The sequence below is a fragment of the Mercenaria mercenaria genome, unplaced genomic scaffold, assembly GCF_021730395.1.
Source record: "Mercenaria mercenaria strain notata unplaced genomic scaffold, MADL_Memer_1 contig_2899, whole genome shotgun sequence".
Lineage (NCBI taxonomy): Eukaryota > Metazoa > Mollusca > Bivalvia > Venerida > Veneridae > Mercenaria > Mercenaria mercenaria.
The window spans coordinates 60,729-68,796 of record NW_026460988.1 but is presented as its reverse complement, the minus strand read 5'-3'; the positions used below and the strand labels follow the sequence as shown (position 1 = coordinate 68,796).

Genomic DNA, 8,068 nt, shown 5'->3' with positions numbered 1-8,068 from the left:
AATTATACATGCACACAGTAATATAATAAATAATAACAAATAACAACAAATAAATTAAACTAATGCAAACAATCAAAATACTATGAATTCAATTCATTTGATCTTAGCTTAAAAGCTTTTTTATAAATCAAAGACTATTTAACATTAACATTTGTAGCATTTAACATACATTTGTAGCATACATTTGTATCATTTTAACATACTTGAGTGTCGATGGTAAAATCTAGGAATATATTGTGCTCTTAATTAATAAGGCATAAATTGGATATATTAACACAAAATGATACTCATCTTCAAGGTCGTCACAGGGTAACTGACATAGAACATTGGCCTGGTAAGCTCACATAATCTTGGTTTAATTTGAAAGTGTATCATCTAGTGAAAAGGAAAATGTAAATTACATGACAAAAATATGTTCTAGATTTTTTATTTATAGACTTCCATGTTACTTCAACAGAAATCCAGTTATTACAGTGTAAGATTTATCACTTCGCAGTCAAAAACATGACTGTAATGATTTTTGCATATTATTTATGGTCATCTTATTTACTCATTATTGTTCAGCAGACACAACTCTTTCAAATGATACAAAAACAAAACAAAAAAAACTTGGGGTGACCAGGCATCGAAATATTACCTGTGGATCGGATACTTTAAGAGGACTTAGTATATGCACTATAGCCACCTGTATAAAAAGTCTAAAAAAAGCCTACAACTAAGAACTGTCAGACTGGTAAACTTTCTTTGCAGTCATATAAAATATTTTGTATTTAAACAAGTAACATATAATATCCATTACTTAAAATACTGTAGCAAATCTAAACAAACTTACGTACAAAGTTTCACTTTAAGACAAAGTACATATACATTGTAATATCTAGTTCTTAAAAACGTATTTCAAACTAAAACTTCTTATAACTGCGAGTATTTACTGTACAGTGACTTATTACGGTACTTCCATATGTTGCAACAGATTTTTAGTATGTTACTTGTATCTTTTGATATCCTAGTCTTACTAGAATGTCAAAACAAAAATACGTCTCTAACCCCAGGGAGCACTATTTGTCTTCAACAATAAATGACCATTTCTTACATCTAATATTCCCTTTTCCGTACTTACCAGTCAAATATTGTCTTATTTGTCCTGAAATTATCATAGTGTAGACAACGGTTTCTACGTAACTTAAAAAAAAAATGCCCCGGGTAATTAATATGAAATGTTTTCTGTGTTCAGTAATTAGATTGTTTGAAAATGTTAACAATTACGTTATGATGTCGCAGATAACAATACGCCCGAAGAAAAATGAAATAAAACGTCATTTTTTTAAACAAGAATGTCATGAATCTTTTTGAAAAAGGCAGGGATGAGATATTGTATTCTAAAATATGGATAATATTAATATAGACTCTGACGTAAAAAGTAATGGCCGCTGACGTAGGGATTTATCCATATTAAACTTTTCATGAGGAGCTAAGATACTTTTCTGAGTGTTTTCTGTATTTATAGAATTAACTGATACATTTGGATCAATATTTTTTCATGATTTTATTTTTTTAGTCGTGATTATCTATTAAACTCATGTTTTGTGACTTAAGTTCCCGGAGACTGTTTCACTTGGCACTACAGATATATTTTGGATGTTCACTCACGTTGTTTCTTTGGTACGGAAGCAAGATTGGATATGTGCAGTCAAATCAGGTATAATAGGGTTATTATAATAGAAGCTCGATCTTGGACGCTGTATTCAGCTCGAGTGAATTTTGCTTGGTCGGATCTCACGCCGAGTGTGATCCGACCTTGCAAAATCCACGAGATCCGAATACAAAATATTGTTATAATTATATATCTCCACCCTTTTGTTTGTTTTTTGTTTGTTATCGAACAAAATCTTCAATGTTTGTTGATGTTAAAATAGAACCAGTGAAGTTTTTATGTACGCTATCTATAGAACAGTGTCAGGTCATGCATATTAAATGAAAGTAGTCTGGTATTTAAGAAATAATTTATAGCAAAAGAATATTTTAACACTATTTATGCACGATGGGCGGTAATAAGTCGGGCTTAATAGTTTCACGAGGGTACAGCCTGAGTGAAATTATTTGTAAGACGTATTACCGCACGACTATGTAAATTGTGTTAAAACACAGTTTTGCTATAAATTATTTCGATTCTAACATGCCCTTAATCTAAAACAGAGATAAAATACAATATTTACATTCGCCCTATTCTTTTCCATTGAAAATTATGACGTTCATTTGGTATGAAGTTATGAACAGCAAAAGGAAAGGCGCGAAAGTTACGTCATCGCTGCTTAGTGATAACCTGCCGCTGTTTTGACGACGTCCGCGTATAGTCAGGGAGAACGTTCAAGAAACTATTTTTTTCAGTGTCCATGCGAAATGAACGACAGAAAAGGATCGGCAAATTAAACATGATCATGGATTTGTCGATCCTATTCCGTCGTTCATTTCGCATGAACGCGGAGAAAAGCATATTAGAATATACAATCCAAAAAATACATTACGGGTTTTTTTCTTCCTGTTCATATTTACTTATGAATTACACAACTGTTCTATTGTTCTTCGCGAGTTAGTAACCAAATTGAATACCTACATACCATACCTGCGCACGTGCACAGGTATCATACCATACATGAGCACGTGAAAAACTTATTAAATGAGTTAAAACTGTAATGTTTATTCAATGCCATTTTAGACCGTATCTGTGTCAAATAGCATTCACATATGTATATTTTTATATTCTTTTTATATATTGTATATTTTGACCTTTGAGATACGATCGGCATGTTTTCCTCTACAATAAGCTTGGGGTAAATTCACGGCTCATTTCTCGAAATCAGACTATACAGGGAGAAATACAAAGAACATACATATACCTCGCCTTAGGCTTACAGATATTTGTCATCATGTGCAATATATGATCTTTTTGTATAGGTTCACTTTAAAACCTAACTCACTCACTCACTCGCTCGCTCACTCACTCACTCACACTCACACACTCAATCATCGTGTGCAAATCTTTACACATGTATCTATCATACTGTTACAAAATACAATGTGGCATGCGCGGATACAGAGGGGTTAGGACCCGGGGGTCCAACCTCCCCCCCCCCCCCCCCACCACACACACACGCACCCCAAACACACCCCTGGAAAATCTTTAAAAAAAGGAAAGAAGAGAAGAAGGAAAGAAAATGGTTTTTCGAAAAGGCAACATTAGGACCGCATTTAAAGTGTATGTGGCTGCTGCTACATACGACTCCGACGTAATTCATATTTATGTTAATTATCTGAAAGAAACAAAGATTTTTACCTTTATGAAAGCTTAATTTTATTATTTTTCTGAAATTTAAAAGGTGAGCTTATAAAAAAATTGAAAATAAGGGGTGTATTGTATATAAACTTGCAGTGGAAAATGTGTTCTTAAATGCTCCTAAAATGCCACAGAATGCAAAGGGGGGGTGGGGGGGGGGGTTATGCCCCCGGACCTCCTACCTGGTCTGCCTGTTATTGACAACCCTGTACTTGTGAACGGCTAACATCCACAAAATACACATCAAATTATTTAGTGTATAAAGACACATGTCTGTCATAGTAAGGGGTCGGTCGGACCTCCGTCCGCACCCCCTCTTCCCCCCACCCCCACCACACCACCCCATCCGAGTAAATTGGCTGGATCCCCGCGCATGTGTGGCATCAAGTATTATTAGTAATAGTAATAACAATAATAATAATTAGGAGGAGAAGAACATAATCATTATAATTATTATATGCATTTTTAGCTTTTGTGATCGCACAGTGTACATGTCCGTTACGTCGTGCGTCAACATTTGACTTTGTTTACACTCTAGTCCTTTCGTTTCGAAAGCAATCCTAACCAAATTTTAACAGAATGTGTTATGCTCGACCAGCTACGATTGTGACTCTGATCAGATTAGTACTTCCAGAATCATTATCAAATATTGTGAAAGAATGCAAGTCCTATGCGAGACCTATTGTGAGAATAATTGAAAGAATTCATGTCAGTGCAGGTAAAATCTATTTTACAAGATTTACGTATAACAATTTACAGGCTGAAGTTAAAGAAATTCCCACAATCATTTTTTTTGACTGGGGGAAGGACTTATTAATAAATGAATTTTAAAAACTAACAAATTAATATGACGTTGTGTTAGTCAGTTACTTATCTCTTAGAGCGGTGTTCATGAATTGAAAATACCCGCGGTCGTGCGGTATACCTGACTAAAGGACTTGATCTTCTAAACGAAGATCCGAGGCATCTTTCTGTATATTTGGATTTCCGACATTGCTACGCGCTCTCGGTGTCACGATTCGCACGAGCGCGGCTATTTTCAATTCATGAACACCTCCTACTCAATCTGACTAAAGTACTTGATCTTCTAAACGAAGATCTGAGGATGACCCATTCACATTCATCTTCTTGTATTTTTGGATTTCCGAAATTGCTATTTTTATTTTCGCAAATCTATTTTTATCAGACGACTCGTTTCAGCAAGCATTTGGCTGAACCATCAAAAGAGCGTCGATTGTCAAAGGGTGAGAAAAATATGCAGTCAGTTCGGGGCTCGAACCCGGGACCCCTCGCTTAAAGAGCGAGTGCTCTACCGACTGAGCTAACCGGCTGTCTGACACCTTACGTGACCAAGTCCGTACCGTGACATATGATTTCTTTCAAAACACGAGGGCGTAGTCGCGTTGTGGTCGTCATAAGAATTGTAAATATGAAAACCCCAGGCTAAATATAGATTTTTTAAACTTCTACATTCACTTTCAAAATGTTGAAAGCAAGGCTCTGATTGGCTAGCGGAAGGGTAGTCAAAACGATGCTATCAATAGCACGTCTTCAGATCCTAAGCGTAGTGAATTGGAGATGTACTTTAGTCAGATTGACCTCCTATTCGGTTAGTAACATACACATATAAGCCGTATTTTTGACAAAATCCATATAGGTATATAATAAAGTATTTTATATTTTCACATACATAAGGTACATTCAGTGTATAGACACCATTACACTGGATATAATTCTGCATTTATGTATACAATACTAAATACACAAGAATTTGGACTGATAATTTCAGTATGTTACCCGTCGTTTTGTTGATGACTTTCTTGTGCCTGGTACAATAAAAATTGACCAATTTAATGAGCTTCATCCCTTCGTAAGCCGTGTGTTAAATGTACGAATCGTATGCATGAACTTTCCCGCGAATGTCATATCCATTCATCGAGATGTTATAAGTGCCACTGTATGGAGATAAAATGTATACTGTTTTTTTTTTTTTATCTTTCTAAATTTCAGAACGAGATGTCTTCCAAGGATTCGCTTTATTTTCGTATGACACTGTCATTAAGAAATGTAGATGGAGGTGTTAATGATGAAAATGGTTCTGGTGAGGACATCGGAAATATGTCGGATGAAAACTTCTTCAAAAACATCATTTTAAAAGGTGTAGATTACAAAGAATCTGAAAATGAAACTGAAGAAGGTATTGAAAAGGATCCGGGGAAGATGATATATGAATATAACGAGTATTTAGATGATGCTAAAATGAAACAAAACATTGAGGAAAATGTTCGTGTTATTAATAATGGAAGTTCTAATGGACATAAGAATAAAACTATGGCTTATAATTGGAAGCGCATAATACAAAGACAGATGAACGTGTACACACATCCAATTGTGCGAAGAGTGAAAGGTATAGATGTGTTTTATATAACTGCAATTTCTACAAACGTATCTAATGACAAAGATCAAGCTGGTGGAGAAACAACAAAAACAGTAGCTGTAAACGGTTGGCAAGGCAAGCGAAAAAGGCTGGGAACCTTATATTGCTGTTTGAAGGGCAACAATTCACTCCATTCTTCGGACGTTTTTATAAGAAACGTCTGGGACGTTCCAGACATTAAAGTTGTAACAGCAACGCAATTTCTTTGTAATTTTTCTGCAGCTGTAATGCGCCCCGAGAACACATATGTAGGATTAAGTGAAAAACCCTCATGTAGAAACGTTGAGTACATTAAAGTTGAGTCTGAACTGAAACCACCTTCTCAATCAAACGCTTCATTTGCAGTGTGCAGCAAAATTGTTTATGGAAATTTTTCAGCTTCACGATTATTAGAATGGTTTGAGGTAAACAAGGCGTTCGGAGTGGACAGTATCTCTCTATTCACCTATAACGTCACCAAGGAGATGATGAAAGTTTTAAAACATTACGAAGACGAAGGGTTTCTCCATATGAAGGAATTTGATTATCCCTTGAAATGTATGTATTATTAGTGTGCTTATTACTAAAATGTATTTAAGAGTTTTTCATAATGGCATGTGATACCGGCTTATATGACGGAACTATGATACGATCATTTTAAAATGTTTTAAATTAAATACATGACAATAAAATAATATCACTGACCTGGAAACAATTACGTTGGAAACATGTACATGTACGTTTACGTTCTTAATGACATTTGTGGCTGCGTCGTAGAAATTTCACGTCGCGAAAAATAGATGGCTTACTATAAATAGTCTCAAAATGCATAGGACAGAATCTTGAAAGATCAATCACCGGAAGCGGGCATAATTACCGATCATTGAACCGCTACGGATGTGTGACGTCATTTTCGACGTCATTTTACTCTGTGTCGTCGCAAAAAAATGTTCGCTAACGTAGATGTTTTAATTCTATGATTAAAAACGATCTGGCACTCTGATCACCGAGATGGTTTCGAAATCTCGCTTGGGGCGTAGAATTCTTTCATATGATGAAACCATCCAACTAGCTTTTGAAATGTCAGTGGTTCTATCAAGTACCCGCTTGTGTCTGAAATAATGCCCTGATGGGACACCTCTGGTCTTTCTCCACCATCAAAAGCTGGAAAGACTCCATATAACCTAAAATTCTGCCGAAATGAAAATGGCTGTCAATTGGCTTAGAACATGGCTAATTTTACATTCTATTTTTATTTACTGAGATGTAACAATGTACCCCGTGTAATCTGCATTGTACCAGCGTAATGTCATTGCAGTTGTTATAGATATTGAAATACAGTATAATGACATATTTCTGTTGATTTTGAATTGATTCTATTTTGCACGTGGTAAATAATAATATGAATGGTGTCCGCGTAATTCTGAACACGTACTTTTCTATTGCAATGTCGTAAACTATATTACAATAATTATTGGCAATGTCGATGTTAGAGTCTTCATATAGAGAGAAAGTCGAAGACGAGTCTGCTGTTGATTGCGTTCTAAAGACTATATGCTTCCAGCGGATCTTTGACAGACCTCTAGTAAAAACTGTATACTTTCAGTGTTCCAGTCGGCAGATGTTGTTTACATCTTAAAAGTCGACTGTTATTGTAGACATGTAGATCTAGATGTCAAATTGAAGTCAATGCCTACATAATGGTCTTAACGGACATAAAACACAGTAACAAATTGTTGGGTATATATTTTCTTAAGTGGAAATACGGCTGTTTCACTATTGATATATTACTCAATTTACGGCTTATTCTAAACAGATAATTTAACTATTTCAAATGCTTATTACGCGTATATATTATTTTACCTTTTACTTTTTTCAGTAAGATACCCACGCTTTCTTGGTCAGAAGTACATGATGGCCTATATGGACGAACAAGTGACGGTATTTGACTGTGTCCGGAGGTTCCGACAATACACTTACATTGCCATCATAGATGTTGATGAATTTATTATGCCAAAGTTTAGTCAGCCCAGTTATAAACCTATGATGGTAAGAAAGAACAGTGCGAAATTTAAAAAATGACCCGCACCATGAGAAAACCAACATTGTGCATTTGCGACCAGCATGGATCCAGACCAGCGTGCGCATCCGCGCAGTCTGGTCAGTATACATGCTGTTCGCTCGGTTTCTCTAATTGCAATAGGCTTTGAAAGCGACCAGCATGGATCCTGACCAGACTGCGCGGATGTGCAGGTTGATCTGGATCCATGCTGGTCGCAAACGCAGTATGTTGGTTTTCTCCATGGTGCGGCTCAAAT

General features: G+C 35.7%; 1 non-coding gene across 1 annotated transcript; it reads right to left on the bottom strand.

Annotated features, from left to right (window-relative positions):
• Positions 1–4,592: 4,592 nt before the first annotated feature.
• Positions 4,593–4,665, bottom strand: Trnak-uuu (transfer RNA lysine (anticodon UUU)). Its single transcript has one exon. It is a non-coding gene; the product is annotated as a tRNA-Lys (tRNA).
• Positions 4,666–8,068: the final 3,403 nt, after the last annotated feature.